Source organism: Nicotiana tomentosiformis, chromosome 4 (genome assembly GCF_000390325.3).
Source record: "Nicotiana tomentosiformis chromosome 4, ASM39032v3, whole genome shotgun sequence".
In the NCBI taxonomy this organism is placed as follows: Eukaryota; Viridiplantae; Streptophyta; class Magnoliopsida; order Solanales; family Solanaceae; genus Nicotiana; species Nicotiana tomentosiformis.
In genome coordinates, this window is record NC_090815.1 from 73,514,197 (window position 1) to 73,527,100 (window position 12,904).

Here is a 12,904-nt window from a genome sequence, read left to right on the forward strand (position 1 = left end):
TTGTAAAAGGGTCTTCTGGAATGTTTACATCTACAAAGGACTTGTAAAAATGTGCTTATGTTTCAAACATTTGTCTTTTGAAATGATATGTTTATTTAAAAATAGACATGTCATGAGAATACCTTTGGAGGATTGATTTTCAAAACAGAGTTGTGTCCTTTTAAAACACGTTGAGATTTATTAATCGCGAGTTACCGGCAACGTTTGGCTTGATTTGTTGAAAAAAAACTGCTTTGAAATATTTTGTTTAGTTCTGTTTTCAAGGAGGAACTGTTTCCTTTTAAAATCTGTTCAATATCAGAAGACTTTGTAAAAGATTTAGTGATAAATAAAGAACGATACCTTTTATTATTAGTAAGTGCTTTGAAATACTCTAATGAATACGGAAGTAAACTCAAATTCTCTTTTATTTATCTATGAGCTTGGTTTTGCCTAGGTTCCTAAAAATGATTAAGGCATAAATGGAACATTCAATATTAGTGTTAGTATCATAACATATACAAAGATTAAATAACAAGTTCGTTTTTATTTTAAGAGTGAGAGAGGAAAGGGACTGGACTCAAAATTGGGCCAAAGGGAGTGCAGGATCAACAAACTTCAAAATGCAGCAGCGACAGATTACAACAACATGGACCCTGGGCTGGAACTTGGGACTGACTTCTAAAGAACTCAGCGGCCCAAATTCGAACATGCATACAAAGATGTATAGAAACCATTAGTGATGCCACATGAGGACCAATAAATAAGTTGTAACATACAAATGAGATTAAGAGTACAGTAAAGCGAACATGAGGCCAAATAAGACAAAGATGTAACAAGTAGACATTGTTTGGGTGAAGATCAACCTTTATTTGTATTAATCCTAGGAGGATTAATGAGAGTTAAAGATTAAGAGATTAAGACAAGACCTTATTCATGAATAAGGTACCATTGGAATCCCTGGCTCTTCAGAGTTCACAAGGGTCTCAAGGACCCCGAGCAATACTTGTGTTAGGGAACGACACCTTAATCATAAACTAAGTCCCATCCCAAATACCCTTAATCACTCACACTCACTCTTTCCCAAAGGTTTAGATACAAACGAGGTCTTAACAATCAATATGAAAGTAGGAATAGGCACAAACGTTCAAGTACACAGGAAGTCCAAAAGACACAAAGATATCATCAAAATACAGAAACATGAGCACCTTTTGAATTACACCATTAGCATTAGAATTAGAGCCCAGAAGGTAAAGGTTAAGTTTTACAGGTACTAACAATGTCCAAGGACATTCTGTCATTCATTTATAATATGTATTAGAACATTCAAGGAGACTGATCATAGTTGCAGAATAGGAAGAGTTTCGGAGCAAACAACAGTAGACTATTACAAGTTTAAATAAAATTCTGGGTGAAGTGATCCTTGGGGAGGGGGTGAGAGAGATATGCATGCTAAATTTACTGATTATGGTGGTAGGTCCTTAATTAAGTTCATAATGCACTAACAATCATTTAGACTGTACTCAGAACAATCTAAAATTCCTTCACACATGTAGAATAATCAACCTTAATCAGATTCCCGAGAGATGAAATTAAACAACAGAAGTGCTCCCACAGAGTCAAATTTAATCTGACTTAGACTTCACAATATGGTTTCTAGTTAATCATGTTCCTAGAAAATGTTCAAACACACAGTTAAACCTTTACAACCAAAAATATCAACCACGTATAGGACCACAACCCTTTAGACTGGACAAACATGGATTAATAAGTTTCCCTTAGGTTCATATGATAGTATAGTTTCAAGTGAAGAGTATAATAGCTCAAGCATGAATATCTCTTAAATGAAAAGGCAAACATGAAGTCCATGAACAAAACACATAAGTGTAGAATCTAACAGAAGATACTCAAACATGTACACAATGATGTTTGTAAAAGACCACAAGATTACAGAGTATATCAGATGAGAAGATGACTTAAAAATCAGTCTAGTGAGTTCATTACAGAGGTTTGAATCACAAGAACATGTGGGTATAAATATATAGAATAAACATGGTTTCAGTGGTAGATAAATGAGCCCAAGCAGACAAGTTAAGTGTGTATAACATGAATAACATGATGGAGATCAGTTTTGGATGTATGTTATCTAATTATATAGCATTGCTAGCCCAAGAAACAGTATAACACATATGTGGCAGATATAACTTTTAACAAGACATCAAGGAAAAGCACAGCTTGAGTTAGACTAACTAATGTAATAGTTCAGTTTATAAAACACACATAAAATTATCACAGTCTCTTAGATACTGCAGAAAGTACAAGAGGACTTAAGTTATTCATTTTAGGAAAAATATTTATTTGATGAAGTTCATACATTAATACAGAATAACCAGCTAACATTGAATAGTCGCAAATTATCAGGAATCCATTAGTTCCAACACTGAGAGTTACACATAAGTTCAATACATGATAATCAATTGCAAACATAATAACACATATCATAGATGAGAGTAATCAACAGAAACATGGATGGTAAGCACAAACAATACGAATAATCAAAGAAAGGGAGGGTCAGTGTACACTAACCTTCTACGGAGTAGCAAAGCAAACGAAAACCATTTGTTTAGTCGTTTAAAAATCCAAACTTGAGCTCAGACAGCAACAAAACTTAGAATCGGAGAAGGAAAAGAAAACCAGTGAGAAGTTGATGATGAAAACATGGATGTTATGTTGGTAATTTTATTAGGTGAGCCATTAAAGCTCCAATTTATCGTGGTATTCAATGCCTAGGGTTTTCAGCAATTTTAATTTTGAGTGGAAGATGATGATGGGGTTGGTGATGATAGAGAGGGAGTAAAAGCAGTGAAGAATAGAGGGAAAAGTACAAAATATTTACCTGGGCATGTAGGATGGCCGTTGAAGATTAGAAACCATCTGACAAAATACCAGTCCATAGGTCACTACATTTGACCTCTAGACAAAGAATAATGATGATGATGTGGAAGAAACAACCATGCATGTCATGGATTTGATAGATCATAACGGAGATGCAGACGATTTGAGATTTCACTTTAGGTCTAGGGTTTTCAGATTTGGGATTTATGAATTTATTGGTGGAAATGGACATAACCAGCTGGATTGGCAGATTATAGGGACAAGATGGATGATTTCGTGGTTGATTCAAGTGACCTTGCACAAATTTGTGCAAGGATTCAGACCGATAGGGTTTGATAGGTTTGAGAAAAAAGAGAGGCAAAGGGGAAATTAGGGGTGGCCGATTTTAGGTAAATGAATTAGGGTTTAGGTTTTAGGTGGGATTAAAGTGGGAGATGGAATGTTAGCCGTTGGATCATTTGATCAACGGCTCTGATTTTTTTGGTAAATTAAGGTTGGTAAAATTTTAATATGTGAAAAACGGGGGCCGTTGTATTCTTATAATCCAATGGTTGTGATGAAATCTAGTAAGAGTTAAAAATAAAAGAAAAATAGAGGTTAATTGTGGACCGTTGATCAATTGGATAAATGGTCTAGATGCGTTTGTGCTTCTTATGTTAGTGGGATTGAAGAGTGACGTGGCGCAATTCTATTGGCCTTCAGAGGTTTGGGCGGATCGCCAAGGTGGAACGTAGAGGGGATTCCGGACTAGGTCAGGTGGGGATTGGGCTAGTGTTTGGGCTGAAATTGGTTTAATAACTAGCCACATTATGTTTAATTGATTCTTTTGCAATTATAACCTTTTAAGCTTTAACCCCTTTAAAATTAATTTAATTAAGCTTAGTTAATCGTAATTAACTGTAACAAAAATATAATCATCAAATACTCCATAAATTACTGTAATTAATTATTTATTTATTAAAATACTTTATTTATTCAAATTGTGGAGTTAATTTTTGATTAAATTGAATAATACATGAATTAATTAAAAATCAAGAATTAGTTTGTTGAATTATTCATAAAACTTGGGTATAAAAAATATAGAAGTTATTTTAGTAATTTCAAAAATAGGAAGGTAATATATGTAATACAAAATTATTAGTTTCAACACTATTAATTACTAATTATGTATAAAATAGGTATTATTGATTAGAAAATATTTTCAACACATTTACTGTAAATCATTAAGTATAAATAAATTAATTTCAAAAGGGAGGGTCATAATTGGTCGTCAACATCCGCCCCTCTTTGACCAGAGACGATGAATGAGTTTTCGGACAAAGAAATTGACCCAGGACCAATTTTGTCCCGACTTTAGGCATGTATTGCATGAATGGAATATGGATTTAGGAAGGATTATAAGTTCTAAGATTAAGGAAAGATTATTGAAAAATTAGGGGAAATTATGGCCGAATTCTGGCTTTGAATCGCCTACATACCTCGAGTGTAACGAGGATCAGGCCTCATGTAGTTCTGGAATGATGATTTGGAGAGGGTGGTTCTTGTAGGAGTTGCCCCGGTATCGTGTTATGACGATATTGCAAGACGAGAAGATCTTGGAACCTCGAATGACTTTATGGATTGCAGCTTGATTATGAAACTTGAAAGATTTGATGATTTGAAGTTCTACTGATCGATTTGTGCTGGAGTTTGGATCTTTGGCCTGCTTATGAGTTTGTTATCCCTCATAGTATTGTAGCTTGGTTTGCTGCTTAAAAGAAATTCCACGTCGCGATGTTTGATCCCGCAAAAGAAAATACACATATACCCATATATCGTAATGCAGATACGTTAAGATGTGATGTAAATAATGCACGAATAATGATGCCTGGCTATTGGCTAGCCGTTATTTGGGGTCGAGGCAACGAGATATTTGAATCTGAAGTCTCCGAGCCCTGGAGCATTATTTGGGATGCCAGTGTTACGACCCAAAATCCCAACCTGTCGTGATGGCGCCTAAAACACCGGCTAAGCAAGTCGAAATATAATAATAAAGAACCAAACCGGCAAAATTCTTAGAAATAGCATAAGTCTGAAATCTCAATATGCAAAGATACTGCTAATATAAGATAAATCCCCTAGAAACTGGTAAATACAAAGTCATGATCTCTAAATCGAAGTACAAGACTGAAAACTAAATAGCAGTATTGTCTGAACTAAAACAACAGTACATAAGAAAAAACAAGTCAAAACTAGAGCCAAGAATGCAGCTCTACCTCGCCTCTCGAAGCTCAGTCTAACAAGCAAGTCTACTACTGATAACTGGTCACCAAACCGGGATATGCACAATTAAGTGCATAGTATAGTATGAGTACAACCGACCCAATGTACCCAATAAGTATAGTAACTAACCTCGGTGAGGTAAAAGAAGCGAGAACTATAAACGATACTAGCTATAACCTATACAATTTCATCATTTTAATAAGTGTAGAACAATAATGAAGTCAAGTCATAAAGCACAAAAAGAAGCATCTGTGAATGTATGTGTACAGTTACCCAAATACTCTACTCAATCAATTTTTAGTATATAGAGATGATATGCAAATAAATCAGGTAATTAACCACAGAAATTTCAAGTAAAGATGAAATGCAAGATCCAAACTAAACACTAGCCAGACTTCCTCAACCTTTCTATATCCGTACCAAACCACTGATCAAGTTTCCTCAATATCCGCATGTACACAGGGTGACCCTAGGGGGATGGATCCATATCCATACGCAAGCACATCCAATTCAATGTGCTACCAGCTCGGCGTGGTCACAGGCTCAATATCATAATCCGCCCGGCGTGGTCAAAACAATAATAGTACAATCCGCCCGGCCTGGCCACATGTATAACAACATAATCCGCCTGGCGTGGTGACATGCATAATACAATCCGCCCGACGTGGTCATAGGAACCTAGTCCAAATCATATCACACAAAAGCAAATATACAAGAATACATGTATATGATGAATGAATAACAGATCTCATACTCCTGGGTAGGTATGAGTGACATGCTAGAGTGTAGACATGTGCATAGTGTGCTATCATAGCTCAAACCGACAATTTCATCACAGAAATAACAATTATCAAGTTCGTTATGGGAATATGCCCCTATGTATCCTCAAACATGGCTCAAATAGTTCACAACAATGTTACATATATGAGAAACAACATAGCTTAAAGCATAACAGTCAACTCTAGGCATATCACATCCTAAGCACTACTCGAGCATGATTAAATAACCCGGTGTTGGAACATGGGCTCAAACCCCACACATGTGTGCACCCATAACATGTAGCTATCACAAATTATTTAGATCAACCAAGATACTTACCTCAAGCAAGACAAATTACTCCTCTAATATACACTTCCCGCATGTAACAATCTCCGTACGGTTCGAATCTAGCCAAAATAATGCAATACCATCAATAAAAGTCATAAGAAGTGATTCCAAAAAACAAAGCTAAGATCTTTAACTCAAATCAAAAAGTCAACCTTGAGCCCGCACCTCGGAATGCAAAAATATTCACTAATTCCGAACACTCATTCAATTACGAGTCCAACCATACTAAAATCATCATTTTTAATTTTAGGAAGTTTTTACAAAAATCCCCCTTTTATTCACTTTAATCCACCAAATAAATGATATAAACTAAGATGGAATCATGAATAATGAACAAATCCGAGTCAAAAACACTTACCCCGATCCAAGACGTGAAAATCCCCTCTATAGTTGCCCAAAACCAAACTTTACAACTCAAAATATGGTACAATAACTCTAACCCTCGAAATGGCTTTTTAATATTCTGCCCAGGTGCTTAACCTTTGCAAACGTGGAAGAAACCTCGCGTTCGCGAAGCACAACTTTGCCTTCAGCCAAAATTCCCCATCGCGAACGCAACGGCCCAGTCGCGAACGCGATGGCCAACTAGACCACGCCTACGCGAAGGCTTAAGCCCTAGTGCCCCTCAGCCGACCTCCCATCTACGCAAACGAGACCACCCACTCACATTCGTGAAGGTCAGTGACCTCCAAAGCTTCACGAACGTGTTCCCTTCCTCTCGAATGCGAAGAAGCATACACCAGACACTAGATCAGCTATCCAAACATGAAGAGATTGGTCCGAAACTCGTCCGTAACACACCCGAGGCCCCCAGGACCTCAACCAAAATAATACCAACAAGTCCTAAAACACAACACAAACTTAGTCGAAGCCTCAAATCACATCAAACAATAACAAAATCATGAATCACACCCCGATTCAAGCCTAATACACAAATAAACTTCCAACTTCTAAAACTAATGCCGAATCATACCAAACCAATTTCGATTGACCTCAAATTTTGTACACAAGTCATAAATGACACAATAGACCTGTTCCAACTTGCAAAACCAAAATCACAGCCCGATATCAACAAAGTCAGCTCTCGGTCAAACCTCTCAATCTTCCAAACCTTCAACTTTCTAATTTTTGCCAAATCCAAATCCAAATCCTACGGACCGAATCAACCTACGGACCTCCAAATCCAAATCCTAACATATGCCTATGTCCTAAATCACCATACGAAGCTATCAGATCCATCAAAACTCTATTCTGGAGTCGTTTACACAAAAGACAAACTTCGGTCAATTCTTCCAACTTAAGCTTTCAACCTTAAGACTAAGTGTCTCAATTAACTCTGAAACATCCCCGAAACCATACCAACCACCCCAGAAAGTCACATTACCACAAATAAATATAGAATAAGAAATAAATAGGGCAACAGGGATACAATACATAAATGACCGGCTTGGTAGTCGCTTCCAGTGATGGGCCTTTGCATTTGACTTCATTGTTAGTCGGGCTATGTACCATTCCGCAGCTGTCAGAGCATTAAGCCTCCTCACGATGGGAGTATCTCCACACGATGGGAGTAGTTGACTTGAAATGTAAAATACCTTTGCACGATGGGAGTATCTCCACACGATGGGAATAGTTGGTTTGAAATGTAAGAGCCTGTAAGCTGCATAAATAAAACGTCAAAACATTCAAGATAAAACAATGAAATAAAGGAGCATGCCAAATAGGTACTCTTGACTACGAAACTATATTGCGGCTGTCGATCGGCGGAATGTATGGAAATATTGGATGGTCCGTTCTTCGATTGGCGAAGTTAGTGAGGAAATTCGCATTTATCTATTTGGAATCTTCGATATGGCGGAGCGATGGTGCGATATGTGCGAGATGCTCCAGTTGGCAGAGTGAACAACTTGCTATATATAGGACTCCGATTGATTGAGCGGATGGTTTGCAATATACAAAGCTCCAATTGGTGGGGCCGGTAGCTCGTTATGTACAAGGTGCTCCGATCGACTCAGCAGAAAGTTTGCTATATACAGGGTGCTCCGTATGGATCAAAGTCTTGGCTCTAAAATACCTGCAAAGAATTTGAAGTTAGTCTTCAATCATATAAGAAATATGTTGAATAATGAAAGAGAGATAAAGGATCATGAGATGGTAGCGGGTCCGTCATTGTTCTCTAGTGTGCCCCAGTTTTTACCTGTTGGTCCTGTGCACAAAGAAAAATTCTTAGTAAGGATATGGGGTGTTGGTTAATCTTGATCGCAGGCCTGTCCCTTCCCCAGGTCTGGTGGATTATGCCACGAAGTTCGGTAGGTGGAATAATAGTTTTCTTGAAAACGTTTTGAAAATCGTTCATTTTTTTGGTAAATGTCGTCATTCCGGATTATGACATATTTAGAAGTTCCCTTCAATGCGAATGTTGTTTTTGGATGGCCCGGTCCCGTTGGCAATGATTCTCAGAGATGCCCCTGATGACGTGGCTTCTTGCTATCACAATCGTGTCCTATTCTAATAAATGTATTACAAAGGTTTCCTAGGATTATGACCGAACCTTTTCAGGTTGCCTCCATATCTGAACAGAATCAGGTCTTAACGTAGTTCGAGGATAGTGATGAATGAATTATGATGATAACTGAGCCTGAGTCAGGAAGCCTATGTATCCAAATGGAATCAGGTAAAAACGTAGTTCGATAACAATAAATGCAAAACGATAATAAATTGAAATGTAATGGCTGAGTCAGACTCAGACTGCATACGTATCCAAATGGAATCAAGCTAAAATGTAGTTCAATTACAACAATAGATGACTGAATCAGATGTGGATTTCATACGTATTCCCGCCAAATGAAATCAAGTTGTGGAGAAGTTCCGAGTACATCAAAAATGATATTTGGATTTTCTATTACAAAAATGGGGAGGGAGACCGGACCCCATGTGGGTTGCCTACGTATCCCACCATAGGAAGTCAGGTCAGGCATATTTCTGTTACAACTAAACCCTAATTCTCATGTCTTCAGATGTAGTATCTCTTGATTGCATCTGAGTTGATGGGCTTCATGCTGACTCTACCGACCATTTTTGCTAGGGTCAATGCTCCTCCCTACAACACTCGATTGACCACATAAGGTCCTTTCCAATTCGGCGCGAACTTTCTTTGGCTTCTTCCTGATGGGGGAATATCTTCTACAAAACCAATTTCCCCGGTATGAATTGCCGAGGTTTCACTTTTCAGCTGAATGTGTTTGCCTTCCTATTTTGATACAGTTAACCATGACATACTGCGTCCATTCTCTTTTCATCGATGAGCATGAGTTGCTCCTACCTCACACGTATCCATTCCGCATTGTCTAACTTGGCTTCTTGAATGACCCTCAAAGATGGTATCTCGACCTCTGCGGGTATCACGATTTCTATGCCATATACCAACATGTAGGGCGTTGCCCTGGTGGATGTTCTCATAGTGGTATGGTAACCCAATAAGGTAAAATATAGCTTCTAGTGTCATTGCCTGTGATTGTCCACTATCTTCCGTAAGATCCTTTTGATGTTTTTATTGACTGCCAACATGTCATATTGCAACTTTATTTACCTCTTTACTTATACTTAACTTTTCTTTTCTGTAATCAAACTGCTAAAAACCTGCCTTTCGCGATTATGACATGTAACAAAACTGTTGAGCGCAACGACTTAGATTATGAGGAGTATGACAAGAGCATTATGCACGGCAATCTCCCATAGGAAATTGAGCAGTTAGAGAGTTATAAAAAACCCAACCTAAAAAAACGGAAGTGGTCAATCTTGGAAATGAAGAAGATGTAAAAGAAACCAGAATCAACATTCATCTAGAAACCGAGCAGAAGGAAACACCGATTGAGCTCCTCCGACAGTACATCAATGTATTCGCATGGTCGTATGATCACATGCCATGATTAAGTATTGACATTGTCTCGCATCGACTGCCCACCGATCCTACCAAACCACCAGTCAAGCAGAAACTCAGAAAATTAAAACCTGATTTATGTTTGAGGATAAATGAAGAAGTGGCCAAACAGATAGAAGCGAATGTAGTAAGGGTCACCAATTATCCAAGTTGGTTGGAAAATATCGTCCCATTACCCAAGAAAGATGGAAAGATCAGAATATGCATGGATTACCGAGATCTTAACAAAGCTAATCCAAAGGACGATTTCCCTCTGCCAAATATTCACATCCTCATCGATAATTACGCGAAGCATGAACTACAGTCATTTGTTGATTGTTTCGCTGGGTACCATCAAATCTTGAAGCATGAGGAAGATGCAGAGAAGTCAGTCTTCACCACACCTTGGGGGCGTTTATTGTTATAGAGTCACGCCGTTCAATATCAAGAACACAAGAGCCACTTACATGAGGGCCATGACGACCATCTTTCACATCATCATAAAATCTCGGAAGAGTTCCGAGCATTTGGATGATTTGAGGAAATTTTCTGAACGCCTGCGAAGGTACAGTTTGAAATTGAACCCCCGAAAGTGCGCGTTTGGAGTCCCCGCTGGAGTGTTGTTGGGCTTCATTATAAGCAGGAAGGGAATAGAGATGGATCCGTCACAAATCAAGGCTATTCAGGAATTACCACCGCCAAAGAGCAAGAAAGATGTAATGAGTTTCCTGGGCAGATTAAATTACATCATTTGCTTCATACCCCAGTCCACGGTAATCGGTGAACCCATTTTCAAATTGTTGAAGAAGGATGCTGCCACAAAATAGAAAAAAGAGTGCTAGGAAGCCTTCTACAGAATCAAAGAATATCTGTCAAATCCTCTAGTATTGGTTCCCCCCGAACCCGGGAAGCCATTGTTGCTCTAATTGTCAGTCTTGGATAACGCCTTTGTTTGTGTGATGGGATAGCATGACAAACTGGGAGAAAGGATCATGCCATCTACTACCTAAGTAAGAAGTTCATGTTATGCGAGGCCAAGTATATTATGACAGAACGCACTTGTTGTGCCCTAACTTGGATTGCTCAGAAGCTAAGGCATTATATGTCAGAATACACTACACATCTGATATCTCGACTAGACCCGCTCAAGGACATCTTCCATAAGCTGATGCCTACGGAAAAGCTTGCTAAATGGCAAATTCTCCTCAGCGAATTTGACATTGTGTACATAGCTCAAAAGGCTATAAAAGGACAAGACTTAGCCGACCACCTCGCAGAGAATCCGGTTGATGGAAATTATGAGCCACTTACCAAGTATTTTCCCGATTAAGAAGTGTTATTTGCTAGAGAAGATATTGCAGAATCGTACCTTGGATGGATAATATTTTTTGATGGAGCAGCAAACTTCAAAGGAGTCGGAATTGGGGCAGTCCTGATTTTGGAATTTGGACAGCACTATCTAGCATCGGCAAAGATAAGGTTCCCTTGTACCAATAATATGGCCGAATATGAAGCATGCATCATTGGGATCAGAATGGAAATCGACATGAACGTCAAAGAACTTTTGGTCATAGAGACTCCGATCTATTGATACACCAAGTCCAAGGGGAATGGTCGACAAAGAATGTCAAGATACTTCTATACCTGCACTGCATAAAGGAGCTTTGCAAGAAGTTCATAAAGATTGAGTTCAGGAACGTCCCTAGGGTTCAGAACGAGTTCGTCGACGCCTTTGCACCCCTAGCATCTATGATTCAGCATCCAGACATGAACTACATTGACCCTATCGAGGTATAGATCAGGGATCAACATGCCTATTGCTTCCATGTAGATGATGAACTAGATGGTAAACTATGGTATCATGACATCAAGAAGTTCCTTGCGACTAGAGAATACCCGGAGAATGCTACTAATGGTCAAAAGTGAGCACTCAGGAGGCTAGCTAATAACGTTTTCCTCAACGGGGAAGTCATGTATAGGAGGATCTCAGACTTAGGTTTGTTGAGATATGTAGACGCCACTGAAGCAACCAGATTATTTGAGGAAATACATGTAGGAACATGTGGACCCCATATTAATGGGTTCATATTATCCAAGAAGATCTTGAGAGTTGGATACTTTTGGATGACTATGGAAAGCGACAGTATCCGCTACATGCAGAAGTATCACTAGTGCCAGATTCACAGGGATTTCATCCGGGTTCCACGAAATGAGTTAAACGTAATGGGTTCACCCTAGCCATTCGCCGCTTGGGGCATGGACGTGATTAGACCCATAGAGACCGCAATATCAAATGGACATTGTTTCATCTTGGTAGCTATCGACTATTTCACCAAATGGGTCGAGGCATCTACTTACAATGTCGTCACAAAGAAGGTAGTCGCAAATTTCGTCTGAAACAACATTGTCTTCAGATTTGGGATACCGGAGTCAATCATCACTGACAATGCCACTAACCTCAATAGCGACCTCATGAGAGAAATCTGCGAGAACTTCAGAATCGTCCAACGCAATTACACATCCTACAAACCACAAATGAATGGGGCAGTCGAGGTAGCCAACAAGAATATCAAGAGAATTCTATGGAAGATAGTGGACAATCACAAGCAATGGCACGAGAAACTACCTTTCGCTTTACTGGGTTATCGGACTACCATGAGAACATCCACTAGGGCAACACCGTACATGTTGGTATACGACACTAAAGTTGTGAAACGCAGAGGTCGAAATACCGTCTTTAAG

The 12,904-nt window shown here is 38.7% G+C and overlaps 1 long non-coding RNA gene across 1 annotated transcript; it reads right to left on the reverse strand.

Annotated features, from left to right (window-relative positions):
* Nucleotides 1-390: 390 nt before the first annotated feature.
* On the reverse strand, nt 391-3,242 carry LOC104089621 (uncharacterized). Its single transcript, XR_011415458.1, has 2 exons — nt 2,876-3,242; nt 391-660 (listed from the first exon to the last, which is right to left on the reverse strand). It is a non-coding gene; the product is annotated as an uncharacterized lncRNA (long non-coding RNA).
* Between the last annotated feature and the right edge of the window lie 9,662 nt (nt 3,243-12,904).